This window comes from Acomys russatus, chromosome 24, assembly GCF_903995435.1.
Source record: "Acomys russatus chromosome 24, mAcoRus1.1, whole genome shotgun sequence".
Classification (NCBI taxonomy): Eukaryota; Metazoa; Chordata; class Mammalia; order Rodentia; family Muridae; genus Acomys; species Acomys russatus.
The window spans coordinates 37,927,311-37,946,294 of NC_067160.1; positions in this window are offsets into that span (position 1 = coordinate 37,927,311).

The following is an 18,984-nucleotide window of genomic DNA, read 5'->3' on the forward strand; positions in this document are numbered from 1 at the left end:
TTCATTGAAAATGATTAGAGTAACTGTTAGAACATGCTCTGACAGAATTTTTGCCTGGTGATGTGTTCTCAATTCTTGGCCTGCCTATGACCTTCTCAAGTTGATTTTGTTTACTTCCCACTACAGTCCTGCAGGTTGGATCTCTCTGCTTCAATGAGATTTTTTTTTCTCTCCATTTTGTCCAGTAGGAGGCAAAATTCTAGGTGGCTGGAGGACAGCAGCGTGAACCTGGAATTGTGTCACTTCTGATCGCTTCAGTACCATCTCCACCTTACCTTGAGCACCATCTCTCTCTCTCTCTCTCTCTCTCTCTCTCTCTCTCTCTCTCTCTCTCTCTCTCTCTCTCTCTCTCTCTGTGTGTGTGTGTGTGTGTGTGTGTGTGTGTGTGTGTGTATGGCTGTTACTACTGAGCAAGCCCTACCCATGATTCTGACCATGGAATCTTGTGACCTTTCTGCTCTTCTGTCTCGATTGCAGGGATATAGACTCTAATGCTGTCTGCCGCTAGGCTGCTGTTTTTACTATAAAGAAGTTCCAGTAGCTTCTTGTAAAGATTGTATAACTACCTCTCTTGATATCACTTTTATTGATTTACTTAAAATTGATTCTACCTTTATTTGGGGTGCATTCTGACATATACAGATATGGCTGTTATAATTTCTAGATGATATTAAAGAAAAACAGGACAAAAAGTTCTTACTGTACATAACTGTTTCTTGAATGATGACAATTTCTCTGACTTTCATTCTTGAATATCAGGCTATACATAGGCTGAAAAAATTTAAGTAGGTGTCCTTTGGGGAGGGGGGAGACTTGGAGGGAAAGGTGCAGACATGAGTAGAAAGAAAAATGTTTTAAAATAGTTTTTAAATAATCCACCCATTGACAGAATTGTAGATTATTTTATAACTTGACTATTATCATCAATGCCTTGATAAATATTGAATGTACTGATTCTCCTTCTTTTAGTTTTAATTCATTCGGGAAGCTATGAAGCAGCAGCCTCTTGTTCAGCTTCTCAAGAGTAGTGTACAAGTATTGTTTTCTCATGTCTTTATAATATTCATTGTTTGTTTAGATGCACTCTGTCAATAACAAAAAAACACAAGCCATTTAGAAAAAAATAGATAGAACTAAATTTCATTGTGTTAGTAAAAATAAGACAGACACAGAATCTAATATGTCATATAGTCTGTCAACTAGAAATGAAATGAAGTAGAGATGAGATTATATGGGAAGATAATCTACCCAAATGGGACATACAAGAAATAGATAAAAGGAGTAAATGTGATCAAAGTAATTTAGGGAAGAAATGCGTTATTTTGTATAATTAATACACACTAATAAAGTTAAGCACGCTAAATTTCAATTAAACACAACTCTATCACCTTAATTTTTGCCTCTTTAGTTTTTGCATGATATGTGACAGATATAAAATATACCTGCAAAGTGTGAAGCAAATATACAAATGCAGTGAAGAAAATAATATATGTCAACTAAAGTTGTCTAGAATGGATCCATGGTAAAATATAATCTCATCTTATCCTTAAAGTAAAGAGAGGATCTTGAAAACATTTATTTTGATAAAAACATCTAATGCAATCAATATCTTGTCAGATTTTACATATTTAGAATACTGATAGAGATACTACTAATAGCAAACAGTAAATCTCTTTCTGTGACATAACAAAAAATATTGTTTGTGGGTTGAATGTGTATGGATGAGTAAGGATAAAGAATTTAGGTAAAGTTTTCCTCTTTGAAAGAACTTTCCTAAATGAAGGCCTGGCACATCCTTATCCATGGTTTAATTGAAAAGGCACCCCTTTTAGACATCAATATGTTTCAGTAAACTGCAGGCACTTTTCTGATTTATTTAGGTCTGTTGTCAATTATGAATTGACAATTTCTATTGAATACATAGGCTTTCTATTTTAGATTCAAAAGGTGATACAAGAATGTTTCCTCTTTGCATTTACAAACCTAGGAGAGGTGGGGAAAAGGTAAATATGCAAAACATCTGATATATTTGACAAGCAGATAAGCTCAACAAAGCAGAGAAAGCAAATTGAAAAAGCTTAAAATAAATTTGTAATTCCAAATTAGTTGACATATCCTACATAGGAACAAACCGTCCATGTGTTTCCAGGGAGGAGCATCTAAGTAGAAGGAATAACAACTGCCTGAGAGAGGGAGCATCTGGGACCACTGCCTTCTGCAGTTGAGAGGAGTGGGTCACTGTCAGATTTTGTATGTCTTTGCTTGTTACAAAATGCTTTACGCTGAAAATCATACAGAGTTGTTCTAAAGTCAAAGTTTTCTCTCATATGTTAGATAGACTTGCTTTACATTAAAATATTTATTGATTATTTTTCAATTGGATAAAGAAACTGTGGTACATATACACTATGGCATACTACTCAGCTATTAAAAACAAGGCATTCCCGAAATTTGTGAACAAATGAATTGAGCTAGAAATGATCATAATGAATGAGTTAACCCAGAAGCAGAAAGATTCAAATGGTATATACTCACTTAAATCTGCATACTAGCCCAAGGGGCATGTCCCATGAAAGTCTTCACTTACCAGGAAACTGGGACAGAGGGGAGGACATCCTATTGTTTCCATTTTTAAGAATTTATATTCAAGACTATGAAGTGCTTTTAAGCATCCATTGTGAAGGAGGGAGCTATGGAAGAATTATGTTAATATACCTTGATCTATCAGCTCCAAGACAAACAGTATGCATGCATATAGGAAGACACATTCCAAGGTTTGTCAAATAATTTCTTAACTTTTGAAGGCAAGCAGAAATATAGGGTCAGGTTTATAAGGGCCAAACTGCAAGTATTGCTTCGATTTGGAGTAAGAATGGCTTAGGGTTTTACTTTCCTTGTGTATTCTCTGCAGTGGGTACTTTAGGGTGCCTTAGACTTTCCAGCTAGCACATACCTATGCTAACCAATAAGTTCATATACGAGGAGTTAGACTACAGCTCCAATTCCAAGAGGGATTTCCTTCAAGTGGCAGGGAAAGTGCCGACGTGGAAAATATTGGAAACCAAAGCTTCAGAAAACAAAACCTCCATGTTTTCCAAGAAAATAGTATGAAAGTTGGCAGTGCGAAGATAGGCACACCCCAGATTTCTGAACCAACTTATATGAGGTGTTAATTACCCAGGGATTAACATCCCCACCCACCGTGGGCATAAAGAGCCGACTCCAAGCAAACTGCTTCCAAATACTTCACCCAACCAGGAAGCAGATGGATTATCACTGAAGTGCACGAATTTAAATGCAGCAACTCGATATGGTTATGAAAGGAAATGCTTCCAAAAAATCAGAAGCATTCAGGTTCCATTTAACTTTCTTTCTGAAAAGTAGCAAGTGCTTATACAAGAAACTACTTTTTGATTCTGTGTCTGTATAGAAGTGTAGTTAGTAAAGTTGAAAGAGCTATTCTTTTTAAAATATGAGTTCCTTCTTTGCTCTCTTCCTCTGGAACCTAGAAATTTACATATCTGGTGTTGTTAATGGAAAGTGCTTGGGGAAAAAAATGAGAAAAAAGATCCACTGATGTAATTACTGTTTGGGCTTTTGAAGTGGAGGCAAGATCTGCTTTTGCTGTCCTCACAAACAGAAATACAATTCCTGTTCTCATTACTGTTTGGCAATGACATCCAGAACCAGGTCCACAGTCCTGCTAGATTGGAGCGCCAAAGACGAAGGCATGAAACAGCAACCCAACCCAAGGGCAATGCAGGATCACTGATCTAGTTCACAGTTGTTTAGCGTGCAGAAGATGACAGTCGCACCCCGTGATAGAATCCAATCGAAACAAGAAAAATATGTCTTCCATGTCTCTCACCTTGAAACCCAGAGTCAAACTGCTGTGAATTCACAGAGCAACAACACAAAGGTCAGGGAACTAAGGCTGCGACATTTGTAAGGAGATTAACGTAGCACAAAGCAATGCACATTTGGCTTAAAGAGAAAATGCAGAGTAAAAAGCAGGCAGAAGAGAGAAATATTTTTGATACATGAAAAAGGTGAAAAGGTACCATGTCCCATGAGATAAGGCTAGGCCTCTAGCCTCATTCTCAGAACGCTTTGAGCACAGTGGGTGCAGGCAGGGTGGAGGTAGGGCAGGGTGGGGGGGGGGGGGGGAGGGGGCAGTGCTCAGAAAGGGCAAATTTTAGCTAGTATGATAACTGGTCTCCTGAGACAAGGAAGAAAGGAACCATTGGTGTGACAGTTCTCCTGTTCATGCGCTGGCTAGAGCAACAAGAGGCTCAGAAAAGTAGTGGGTCATCGGTTGAAAAAATAAAACTAGAGAACAAACGATTGAATGAATTCATTTTCTAGCTGAATTGAAATTTAGAATTAAGATACAAAGAAGCAAATGAAATAGGGACATCTCATCTTGGACATTAGAAACTGACCATATATTACAATCAACCCCTGAGGTACCCTGCCTTCACATTACATCAGTTACGGACATAGAAAATTATATATTAGTGTTGTTGCCCACAGTTTGTGACTTCATTTTGGAGGGGGGGGGGTTTAGCATGTATACTTTAAAACATTTTAGAATGTTTTATTTAAGCCCTTTACATGTAAGTACAGTGTATAATCATCATGTCTGTAAAAACTACAGCAGTGTTGCCTCAGCCTTTGCCAGTGTGAACTGAGTCATGCAAATTTGGAGAAAACAGAAACATATGTGTTTTAATTCCTATGCAACTCTTCCTTGGTGCTTGATCTTTTCATCGTAGAGATGTCAGCACATGTGTCAGTGTCTGTGTCTAGCCATTGTTCTGGTAAGAATATGGGAGGCACCTTCCATAGTGAGGAAGAGAAAGGTGGGGCTACAGAGAATCAGAACTGGATTTTATCTGTCTGCCCTCCTTTCTCCTTATGTTTGGTAAGAACTAACTGGAAGCCTCTGTACCTTGTGTGCAAAGGTCCAGTGCACAGGCTCCTGCTCACCCAGTACTCTGAAGCCCAAGGAAAGTGCTCAGGTGCCATCATCCTGAGACAGAGCCCATCTGCTCAGTGAACGCAGCTTGGCCTGACCTGGGGCATGGGAACCTCAGAACACTTCCTCACCCAGGTCTCATTAGCTTGCTACAATGAGATTACTGAAGAATGCAGCTGACAAAAGGCACGTATTATTTATCATTTTCATTAGAAGTAAAGACTTCTCCAGACTAAAATTTCATAAGGCCATCTCATGTCATTTGTCACACAATTAATCTCACGGGGAGGGTAGAAGCATTGGTGTAAAGAAGCTATTGGAAACGTTTGCATGCTAAGTACTTACTATTTTCAGCTTTCCTGTCCTTTTAGAAAAGCATCCTTCAACTCTGGACTCAGTATAGAGTTTCTGAGTGTGAGTGTGAAATGGATATCTGTTTTTGTATGTTTTTTGTTACCTGTCTTTCATTTGGGCAGATAGGTATAGTTTTTAAAAGTTGGAAAATATTTATTTTTAATTTGAGAGTATTAATTATATTGAGTTCAAGGATAAGTTAGTGATACATTGTGATTTACAATGCTGGATTATAAATAGTTATTCACTCTACCATATATGATATGCACTGAACTTTAAGGTAATTTGTGTGGCAACAAACGCTTTGGACCGTGTAGAGAAGTTGCCAGACGTCTCTCTGTCAAGTGTTTATATGGTTTCAGTTTCCACATATGTCTGTTCAGCTAGTTGTTTCAGAGGAATGCTGGGACTCAGAAAAAAAAAATGTAAAGCCAGATAAATTAATTAGAGATAATTATATGAGGTGGGTTATCCTTTACTGTTTGAAACTTATAAATACATGTACACACAGGCATGTACACAAAAATATGGAGAAGTTGACTGCTATGTTACAAAATGTGACTCCTAAGGCTGTGGTGACCTATATTTATCTAGCACTCAGGAGGCAAGGGTGAGCAGATCTCTGTGACTGTGAACACAGCTGGGAATATGAAATAAATATCACGAATCCCATGTTAGCCAGGGCTACATAGTGCAACCAAGTTATAAAAAAAGGAAGGAAGGAAGGAAGAAATAGAGGGAAAGTAATGTTTTATGTATAATAGGAATAAATTCATTATTGTAAATATAATCAACAAATAAGAGGAATGGGATAATCAGATATTAAGAAACAGTCAAAATGGTTAAGTCACTTCCTAGGTGAGTTTTGACTCTCTGCATCAGAAAAGGAGATGTAATTAGATGCCCAGGGAAAGGATTTTAGAGTCTTACTTCATAGAGCAGGAAGATTGTTTTTAAAAGTTTGTTTTGTTTTGCTTAACTTTTTAATGAAAAATTCCTTTGGAAATATTTTTATATGCCTACTGTGTCTTATTTTACATGAATAATGTAAGAGTCTTATTTTAATAATAATGATAAAATTAATGTATGTACTACGGAGAAATGGTTGAAAATGAAAAGTAGTTTTTGAGCTGGGTTCACTGAATCATTCATAGTTCTGAATGCCGTGATTTCTGAACAAGGAACTTGGCAGACCCAGGCTCCTTTATCTTCCTGTGATGTGAAGATTGCGAAAATTTAGTAAACAGAAACTGAAACAAAGGTTCAGGATATGATGCCTTTTTGTCTTAGCAAGTACTTAATAAATAGCTAGTGAATTAATAATATGGAAGTTATGTTGCAATTTTGATAAGCACAAATTGAAATATAAATGAAGAGACTGAGTTTACTTTAGCTGAAGATGGACAGGAGAGCAGCACTATGGGAGACTATGGGACGATGCAACTCTGGTCCTATAAAGTCCTTCCAGAATATAGCTGTCTGCTCAGCACCTCACTATCCCTCTACTCTCTTCTGTCCTCCCTCACTGCCTCCTCATAACAAGCTCTGCTCATTGACCTTAAAGCTACTGAGTCCTTCTTGATGAGTCATTGTTCTTTATTTTTTTTCTTTTCATTTATTTATTTATTTATTTTCGTTACATCTTAATGTTTATCCCTTCCCTTGTATCCTCCCATTCATCCCCCCCCCCCCATTTTCCCATTATTTCCCTCCCCTATGACAGTTCCTGAGGGGGATTACCTCCCCCTGTATATTCTCATAGGGTATCAAGTCTCTTCTTGGCAACCTGCTGTCCTTCCTCTGAGTGCCACCAGGTCTCCCCCTCCAGGGGACATGGTCAAATGTGAGGCACCAGAGTACGTGAGAAAGTCATATCACACTCTCCACTCAACTGTGGAGAATATCCTATTGGGACTCTAAATGAGAATCGCATGGGAGAATAGCAAAATAAAAGGATACAGAGGGTCCTAGAAACCTACAAGTAGAACAATATGATAGGCAGATTTGGGCCCAGGGGTCCCGCTCAAACTAAGGCACCAGCCAAGGACAATACAGGAGCTAAACTTTAAACCCCTTCCCAGATCTAGCCAATAGTCAGAGTCATTGTTCTTTAAAATCCACTCTTATATAAAGAATAACAAAATATATTTATGACCTCATTTTATTTCACTAAACAGTACATTGATGCCCGCCTCTACCAAAAAAAAAAAAAAAAAAGACAGACCAGGAAAAGAGGACATAATTTTTCATATGTACTTCACTAAAATTTTACTGTTGGATACATTGATCATTTTTTTCCTTTGCCTGCCTTTTAGGTTGCAGAATAGTATTTATTAATAACCTGTGAATTGAATCAATATGACAACTGAGAGTATTATTCTCTTTCTAAGGTAATGGAGCAAAGGGTAAGATTTTATGTACATACTACATATGGATGGATGTCTGATATACTTTGCTGAAATATTGACTTTCTACGTATCTTTCACTATTCAAATGCCATTATGTGCTTCTCACAGAGACTTTTCTTTGAATCAATGAAATTAAGAACTTAGTTGTTCACTTAGCAGGGTTTTTATCTTCTACTTTTAGTTTCTCAATAGACTTTCACTTTCCCAAGCATCTCTCTGCAGATCCCATTTAAGCAAATGCTATGCAATAATAATATGAATATGAATAATAGATTATAATAAGTTGGCAAAACCATAAAATCTAAAATAACCACCTGCTCTTTATTAGAAATGAGAAATGTAATTCTTGTGGGTTCACAGCCTTTTCTACGTGGAGATCAGCTGATCCAAAACCATGAACTTGTCTTTACACTTCATAGAAACTCAATTCTTTCCTATGAAAGAAAAGTATGAAACACAAGTTCATGTCATCTATTGTTATATGTGTATCCCTGACTAGAAGGGAGCCTGCTAGATCATAGGGACTGCTCTGACCTTGATGCATGGTGTTTTGATGATGGAGAGCTTTAACTCTCTATTTGTTAAAAAGAGAAGGGCATCAGCAGCTGATGGAAAAATGCAGGGACTCCCAGCCAACCATTGGATAGCGTTCCAGGAGTCCTATGGGAGAGTTGGGGAAAGAGTTGAACCAGAGGGGTCAAGAATTCCACAAGAAGACTTACAGAATCAGTTAACCTGGGCCTATGGTGCCCCACAGAGACTAAACCACCAACCAGAAAGCATCCATGGACTGCTTCTGGCACCCTTGAACATACGTAACAGATGCGTAGCTAGCTCTTTATGTGGATTCCCCAACAACTGGAGTCGGGGCTCTCTATGACTCTGACAGATGCCTTCCTTTGAATCCTGTTCCCTAACTGGAATGCCTTGTCTGGCATCAGCGGGAGAGGACGCACCTTGTTCTGTAGCGACTTTAGTGTGCCAAGGAGGGTAGTACCAATTGAGGGATCTACTCCTTCTCTGAAGAGGAGAAGGGAGAAATGGGGGATGAGTGTGTGGAGGGTGGACCGAGAGGAGATGAGGAGGGCTGCATTCAGGATGTGAAGGGAATAAATAAATTTTTTAAAAAGTAAAGCCTATAGGACGGAATCCAAGTCTTCGAATACTTAATAGTCTGACACATGATGCCATATTGTAAAAGATGCGTGATTAGATGCCTCCCAAGCTAAAACAGTAAGAATATATCTACTAATATAGTTGCTAATGTAGGTAAATTAACTTTACTTTGGAAACATTGTGCAATTCTCCAGATCGTTGAAATATTATGTTATAGATACCATTCCAAATTGTATGCCTTCATAAGACAAGGGCTAATGATCAGTTCTTAAAATGTACTTATATTGTTACCTTTCTAATGATATTTGATGATACTGAAATATTTAGTGGGTTAAATATTCAAATTTGTTAATTATATGCATATGTACAAATAAATCCTATTTGTGATTTGTGTCTCAATAAGTCAAGTAATTGCCATCCTTAGCAGAAGCAAGAGTTTGGTCATCTCACTATAAGAAACTTGAAGATTTAAAACTAAGTATCATAAAATGCAGAATAAAATTACAAAATCCTTGTAATACAAAATGGATGGAGACAAAACTCAAATTTCCTGATGGATACATTATATTAATGTAATGGATACCTCAGTGTAGTTAAATTGCATTAAATGGTTATTAATGCCCGAATAAACTTCAAGGAAGTGAGTACTGGTTGAAATGGGATAATATTTTGTTCTGCTAAATTATATGTTAATTGGTATTTCCTCTCTTGTAAAAGGACCTAAAGGGTTTAATAAAGTATGTTGTAGAAACATTATTTTTCCTTCTTGAGATATTAAGACAAGAGTGTAACTGGAAACGATTCAAAGCATTCCCAGAAAAATTCTTCAGCATTTGTGATGACAAGGGTTTCAGAGACTCCCAAATGTAAATAATTAAAGCTTCTAGTCCTCTGAATAATGGCAGACTGCATCGCTGAAGAAAATGATACAATGTGCAGTTACAGTTAAAATTTATTTTCTTATTTCATGTTTCACAGTGACAGGAAAAAGTGGGGAAGTGAGAATGAAGGAGAGGAGAAAAAGGGGAAGGCAGAAAAGAGAAAAAGGAGGATGTGAACATGGGGGGGGGAGAGAGAGACAGAGACAGACAGAGAGAGACATACAGAGACAGAGAGAGACAGAAAGAGAAGGAGAGGGAGAGATAAAGGAGAGAGAGAGAGAAAGAGACAGACAGACAGACAGAGAAACAGAGACAGACAGAGATAGACAGTGAGACAGCAAAGCAGAGACAGAGACACACACACAGAGTGAGAAAGATGCATAATCTTTGTTATTCTCCAGTTAATTCCAAAGTTGAAGTTGACTTGATAGTCTGAAGAAAACTGCCTTATAAATAATTTTCATTTGATCAGCTTATGAAACAGCACAGCAGCCTCAAGTTTTACCTGAGGGGTATGGCTTCTTCCATGTTTGAACAAATACCTGTAATGCAGGTTTTGAAGCTGATAGGTTAGAGTTTTATGATGAGTTTTACTATTTTAGAGAAGAGCTAACTCTGTCATATATCTAGGGTTTTATGTTTAAAAATGAAAGGTGTCTATAAGTTGCATGGTTTTCATTACTCATCCTAAGTGAAAGTAGTGCACAAGAGTGTCAAAGAAATTAAATCTGAAAACATAGAGTAGAAAGCACATGTAGATTTATAGTCCATAGTTCATTGAATTATATTTAAGCATTAATTGGAAGCTTCAATACTCAGGCTTTGTCTTGTGGGAAACATGTCTCGTTTTCTTTAGGGTTAGCAGTCATACAATGCTGCTTAAGTGCCATGCAAAGAAAATACAGGCTACTCAATCTAAAATAATAAACAGGACAGGCCAATTACAGAGGCCACATAAGCAAGATGAAATATCTCTAGCACTGTGAAAGATAAGCCCTGGAGGGTGGCAACAGGAAGTGACCTCCCTACTCCATGGAGACACTGCTTTTGAATTGAAACATACTTATCAACAGGAAAGTTTTAAAATGAGAAACTACAGAATAGAAAGGAAGAGTCATTAATCAAGGCACCAGAGGAGGAAATGGTATGTACATGCAAGTATAAACAGGGACATTGTAAGGTCAATGTTAATTCCTAGCCAGTTAAGTCTATCACAAAGAACAATGTTACACTCAGGCTTTGTATTACAAACTAGATACTTGTGTTCTTGTATTCACTTGTTCTTCAGTACAATAGTACGCAGAGACTATAAGAATAAAATCTCAGCTAAACATTACAACTGAGATACAAGGCCATATCCCTAGCCCAGATGAGATGCCTACACTAGAGAGAGAACATCTTGAAGATTGTATGAATGCATTACTTGTCAATTTAAAAAAAAATCTATGCTCTATAAGAAAGGGTAGAGCAGAAGGTGGGACATGTGGCAGGCAGGAAGAATTCTAGATAGAGCTGAGTGCAGGAGATTTGCCTGGGAAGATGTGTGGATGACAGATGCATGGTACCTGATAAGAGGTAACCAGCCACATGTCATAATGTAGATTAGTATATATGTGTTATTTTAAACTGTGACCTAGTCAGAGAAGAGCCTAGCTATATGGCCTAGGTATTCATACATATATTTTGAGTCTCATAAGCCATTGTTCCAGTACCACACATTTCAGGATTTCAGCTTTTATAAAAGATTATATCATTTTGAAAGCCCCTTTTCAAACATTGTGCTCTTTTGAAATTACTGAGCTTGTTATGCTCAAATGTTAAGCTTATTAGGATGTGGCATCTTACTTTTTTAATTATTTGAACCTTAAAAAGAGCTAGGTTCCAAATCATCCTCCCTGCCCTGCAGTTTACACAGATAGACATTATTGTCAATAATCTTGTGTGAGGGCTATTTAGACTGACACCTTACCTCACCATGTCCACTCTGGAGGCAACATAAAAATAGTTACTGTGGTCCCTAAAGACTCTGTCCCCCATAACACAGCATATGGGAAATAGCTCTTCCTCTCCCAATACTTCCCACAGTGAGCTGAGCAAATAAAAGTTCTAATACTAGCCCAGCATATTGTTTTGAGAACCATATTCTTATATAAAACAAGAAACATTTTATCCTCTAGAAAAAGCAAGAACAAACATATAAAGATCACTTTTCAGACATGAAAATGACCCAAAGTGAGTGATCTTAGCTCCATGAACAGCACTGGTGACAGGTAGTCTTGGACATTGTTAACCACAGCTCCACACTTTCATAGTTGTGTGCTCACAAGTGGATTTGTGTTGTAGCTCTTTCTTCTTCTCCCTCTGTCAAATGAATCAATATTAACCTAGAAAATCTCCCGTGAAGCTTTCAAGACCTGAGAGTAAGGGCTGTATGAATGTCTCGTTTATGAAGCAGTGTATAAAAGATGTCCATTTCTGTCATTGACTCCGATTTCATCTATGTGGGCACCTCAAGGATTTCTGGCAATATGTTGATATCCTGTTTTATTAACAACACAAAACTGTTTCACATGTGTACATCTTTTGTTATAAACTCAAGTTTTTCCTCTCTTCTATATCCGTTAATATTAAGTTAATTGTTCTCTTGATGTTTTGCTTGTTTTCATTCACACCCTATGGTAAAAAAAAAATCCTGATTCAACCTCAACAAGGAATGATTGTGTCTCCTTTGGACAATCCTTCCTCAACACACACTCTGTCTATTACATTTGATTTAATTCAGAAATGACCTTCTGCTGTTCCCAATACTACCACTAAGTAATTGTTTACTTTCCAAGTTCTTATTCTACCCAAAAAAGTGATATGATTTCACGGAGGTTTACTGTCTGTGTCCTGCCATTTTTAATCCGGCGAATCTAAGGGCTGCATGTATTTTAGGTTGAAGCCTAATGTCCCAACCATCACGTTTGTATCTTTCTTCTCCTAGAATAATTTGACAACATGACTATTTAGAAAGAGTGAAGACAGACTGGGAAATATGTGATATGGACAAGGGTAAGTGTGAGGTACAGTCAGATGGTGTTTCTGAGAAGAGCTAATCCTTGAAGTACTAAGTTCTTTTGTAATAAATGAGCTTAGCAAACCTAACAAAAGAATGAAGAACCCATGGAAATATACTACTGTGAAATAGATTCTTTCTGGCAATGCAAGCATGCTCATGTGACCAAAGTAATAATCCCACCCAGAAATTTTACAGCTACTTATTAAATAAGAAAACTGCATAGCTTAGTTTAAAAATTATAGATGCAAGAGTTCCTTTCTGATGATAAAATATCAAAGATAAGTGAAATTTTCATGGTGGGAAGAAGGCTTTGAAAACCTCTAAATGGTAGAGGAAAACTTAAGCCAGCTCCACATAGATATATGTTTTTGTGGTTAATGCAAATTGATCATTTGAGTGATCGCTATCATATAGCAGAGAACACGTGCCACGATACACCACAGAAAGAGATGGTGAGAGTCTCTGGACCTTTAGTGATGGATGCTGTCAGAACATCACCCCCATTTATTTGTTATTTCCAACTGTTAAGCTCAGAGGCCATCAATTCCTAGCCTTTTCATAGCGTTCAGGTTTATTGCATCTGCTAGAGTCAAAAGGGGCAAAGCAATCTTTCTAATGTGTTCAGTGGCTTTTGAGTGAATTCTACCTAAGCAGCATAAAATCTAACACTAGTTTCAGCCAGAAGATAGGCATAAGTTCTCAGAGCTGGCTGCCTTATAACATGGTGTTTGGTCTATAAATATGAGAAAGGAGACATGACTGTCTCCTGATAACATAATGGGAAGGAGAAAACAAATATTAGGTCAATAGGAGGTTAATATAAGTACGCAGAAGCAATGGAGTGTAGTGGTAACAGATGTCTGGCATGCTATTCTGTCAAGGGAAATTTGTGACTGAAAATGACAATTATTATTAATCTAATAATGGTATTATCGCTAATTTGGATCATATAGTATATCCTGAAAATTATGGGAGGACGTGGGCTTTCCATTGTATATTTGGATTTTAATACATTTCTTGTTTAAAAATTCTTGTTGAAGCTATTACATTAGTATTAATTTTTTGACACACAGATTGACCCACTTCTCTGAGTGGCAGGTGGTTAGTGAATCATAATCCACTCAGACAAATCAGTAGCAAATACCAAATTAATTCTGCCCTCAGAATACTTTCGCTACTTGTACTTTTTCTGTTATTTTTGGTTGAATATCTACTAGTTCCAATAATAGTACTCAAATATTGTAGATATTATAAATGAAGATTAAATTGATCTGTACTAATAGCTTTGAGCTTTTATTATATGGATGATGCTATTTTCCGTATGTCACCTGTTTAAAATAGAGAAAGATGGACAAGAAATAGAAATGCATATTGTGTACATTATACTCTGGATAAAGGAATTAAACAATAATATAAAAGCTTACACAAACTTTAGTTCATACCACCACAGTGCATTAGACTCATAGAAAACTTCAACAGTCTAAACTGTTGTGAGTATAGACTAGAAGCACCTACAGTGTTTTTGAGTGGGCTGAATGTTTGTTGAGGCCTGAAGCTACATCTGACATTAGGAATTGCTAGATCCATAGTAAAAGAAATGGGCGACCCACATGAGAAAAGAGTGCAAAAGTGTACATTCTGACATATGACAACATTACCAAGGGTTTAAATGTTCAACTGAGATGTCTAATGCTTTGAAGTCCTATACGTGTCTATAATCATTGGTGAACCCAAATGATGGGAACATGAGAATGAAATAGAGTAGCAAGGGTAAAGTTGAATGAAGGTAACCTATACAACCATTAATTAGTAATCATGAATTAAGACTTTACGAGGAAAACTAGGATTCACTTCTTTTTCTTTACTCAAATATGATTGCTATGAATGCATCTGTAAATCATTCTTTCCTATTATTAAAGGTATTGACACCATAAATAAAACCAATTGTAAGAATACCTTTTTTTCATGTAAATTCTGAGTGATTAAATGACTATCAGAAAGGTGTTTAGATATAAGGCTTCAGTGAACATTTGTAAACATCAGTGAGGGTTGATGAAGAGAGGTCCCTGTCTTTACTCTAGGGTTCTACTGTACCACTCGGTACTACTCTGACCACTACCATTAAAATAGTTATACATTAAGATATTATTGGAAATTTAGTTTTATATGATTTACTTTAGAGAAATGCTTTAGCTTTCCTTATTTAACCATATCTCTTTTTAAAGTCTTGGTTTTAATAATAAATTATCATCTTCTCACTAGCAGAGAAGTAAAAGCCGTGTGTTTCAAGGAAAACTCCTATTCCGGCCAACCAATTAATCAGAAAAAAGGGTATTGTGTTTTTACCCCACTGCTGCAAGCTTTTAGAGAGTTTTCTAATGTCTTGCCACTTCCTGTCCCTTATACTACACTTGTGTGGGAATTTGAAAAATCCCTGCTTGGAAACTCTTTAATGTTCCAAATATAGATTTCTACACATTGCTTGTAATTAATTTTCAAAGATAACATTAGTCATACTGGAGGTCCAGCTTCTAATCCTCCTCTGCTTTCATCTACAGACATGGACAATTCATCCATGGTAAAATTTAATTTTAGCTATAATTACAAAAGTTTGAAATTAAATCTCACTAGTGCTATGCTTCCATTAATATGGACAAAAAATGCCTGATGTGCTTAGGATTAATGTGGTGGACAAAAGTAAGATTTCATTTTTAACTTTTATAATTAATTTAGAAAAAAATGTAATAAAGGATTTTGTTTCAGAGAAAGTTCTGAGTTTCAAGGAAGACATCCCAGCACTCCATCAAACTCTGACACAGTGGAGGAATCCTGCATACGATTATTGTAAACTAGAGCTGAAATTGCTCCCCAAGCTAAACAAAAATACATAATAGCTTCCAAACCTGAGGCAAAGTGAGCCTGTGGTTTGGAGTGTGTATCTTTAACTAGTTGAAGATGAGAAGTCTTCTCTAGAGACTTCTGACGTTTTACGCATTACATGATAATTACTCAAGCCAATTGTGTTGGCAATCAAAGCAAACCTAAGGAAATAGTGTTCTCATATGAAAGAGGCACAAGCTCTTCATTTCCCACAGGATATTCACTTTTGTCCATTGTCTTATCTTATTACAAGTATTCAAAATCTGAGGGATTGAGGCTTACAAATTAAAACAAATGACAAACATACTGAAACGAAGACCCTCAGACATGTTCAAAAGTATTTCAATCCTTGCCTCTTTCAGTTCCCAGTTATGATGCTTGTGACCTATGAAATGAAACATTCTCAAGGTTCTATGTCAAATATTAATTTATTCTTGAACAAGATTAATCGAGGGATTCAGATCATGATATAGTTTTGGGAGAATATGAACACGAGGGACAGTCAATAGCCCTACCTGAATGACCTCAGTGGAAGTCATGAGGTAAAGCAGATGTGGTCGTCCTCAGTCAGCCAAGGCAGTGTGGACCCTGCAGTGTTGATCAATGTGAAAGCAATTACTCTGGATATACATGTGATTGGAGAATTCCCTTGCTTTCCTATAGTTTGTATATGCCTATTACTGTCCATATTATAGCAGCTTAGAAAGATAAAATGTGGTTAAAGGGGGTTTTCATATTTTGGAGAAGTACTACCTGGTTTAAAAGACCACATAATAGCATCAGCTAAATATTTAATTATTATATTGGCAGATTCAGGTTGGTCCATCTATATGCCTCTTGTTTTATTGAAGTTGAGTGTAATTTAAGAATTCTAAGATCGACTTTCCATTGGCCCTATGATATTTGGTTGTTACATTGCCGTAGAAATCCCAAATGAACACACACACACAAAAAACTAAATTTCTATTTAGGACTAATATGATTATTACCAGTTAAATCAAGAAATAAAATACATAAATGGAACATCAACTCCTCTCTTTAGTTGAAGGCAACTACATTATTTTGACAAATAGCACAAGTTCTGTGACTTTATAAGTCATACATCAGAAATAGGAGTTAATTTTTCTAAACAAATCAACTAGAGAAGCAGCGCTATTGTTTGTGTAATTATATTAATTAAAATCTAATTATACAACTATACATCTTTTATCATTTGACTTGGTAGCTTATCAGTGAAACACTGTCTTTTATAGTATAAAATGCTAAGTGCTGAGTGCCTCAAAATACTCTAGAGCTGAGTTTTCAGTTTATCCTTTTTGAAAGCATCATCTGATATTAAGAGACACTGGTAGTTATCGACATTAATTTCCACATGTCAGTCTCCTTTTAACTGGCACATAAAAAGCTTGTTGAAAACAAAGATGAAATGTAAACCTGTGGGGGGAGGGGAGGAGAGGGGGATCACTCACAAAATCCAAATGGCTTTATTTGGTAGAAAACAACAAACATCCAAGTTTCCAATGATCATTTATTCGATTTTGTATTGTTCTCCAAAAATAGGATCTTGATAGAGCTTTTTGTCTGGGCTAGATTAGAATAAAAACGGGACATGGTAAATGATGCAGAGCAGACACACCTCTTAGTGAGAACAACACTGAAGTTTTGCTTTTCCAGTCTCTGCGTGCATCCCGCCCCCCCCCCCCGCACCCCCCTCCACCATCTGCACATCAGAACAACTGTCTAAAGACTGAAAGCCCCAGGTGAAGACAGTATCAATAGTTTTAGAGGAATGATTGAAGTACATCTTACTTTCTCTAGCCAAACAGACAGAGTAACCACAGATTTCATCCTAAAGAAATGTGGAGAGGCAGTTTCTGTAGAGACTGGTGGTTTTTAATCTTATTCTATGAAACCAAGACAACTTTATTGCTATTTGCTTGTCAAGCACATGCAATAAAAACAAAGTATACATGCCAGTTAAGTTATTCAGAAGAATTTTGAATTCCATATACTATGAGTTAAAATATTTCCAAAGTGGAAAGATAATATCTCTGTGAAATGACATTATAATTATTCACAAAACATTCAGAACACATTCCACAATGGAACTAGGATATGTGCCCTTCTCTCAAGTTCATGTTGTGAAGCAAAGTAAAAAGGGAGATAGAGATGTTTCACATGATGTCTCAGTACCTCCTAGGAAAGGTCCCTCATACTTCAGCCTCTTGGGTGTAGAAGAACTAAGGCAAAATCAGGTCCCTCTTACTCTTTTTAGGAAATGACTTAAAATCATGACTTTTGTCACTGATTTTATAATTCTTATTCATGAAATAAAAAATTTTTAAACCTTTATGTATTGGTGATTTCCCCTTTTCACTTTATTTAATTTAACTATTATATATTAGAAATATTTTTCAACACATATTATGAAGGAGTAAGAGGAGTTTGTTGAGGTTCTTAATCATGAAAAATGTACATATTTGTTCAAATGTGAGTGCTTTCAACCACTGTTCCCTCAAATATACCTGGTGCAAATTTTCCTCTTTCAGCAACTACAATTAAAATATGATATATATCTTCATATTATCCCACAGATTTCTACAACCTTCTACATTCTAGTTCCATTTCCTTCATTTGTTCATCACACTAAACACGTATCCTTTCATATCTTCATTTTCTATCCTTTATCTCTGCAGCCTCTATTCTACTACTTAGCCTTGAAATATCTTTAAAAAATTTGAACTTTGTTATAATTTATTCAGATTACATCCTCATTTTTATCCCCTCCCTTGTATCCTTCTGTCCCTACCCTCCCTCCCTTTCCTGCTCTATTTGCCTCCCTTAGACCTCTGACAGAAGGGCCCTCCTCACCCACCATGTGATCCCAGCCTATCAGGTCTCATCCAGATAGCCTGCTTTCCTTTCCTCCGTGTGCTGCTGGGCCTCTCCATCAAGGGGAAGTGATCAAATGGGGACACCAGAGTTCATGTCAGAGGCAGTCCTTGCTCTCCCCACAACCCCACAACCGTGGAGAATGAGCTTTCCATTGGCTATATCTGAACAGGAGGTCTAGTTGTTTCTTATTTTAGTGAATACTGATACAATGTGATACTTTTGTGCGAACGTGTGCTGTGGGGTTAACAAGGATTCTTGCTGTTGTAATACGATATGTACTTTTATTATTGTTGTGGAGACAAAACGCCTGGTACAACCAGTTAAGGAAAGGGAGCTATTCTGACTCATATTTTAATGGTATAGTCTGTTGCTTAGAGGAAGTCAATGTGGCTGGTTATTGTTATAGCCACA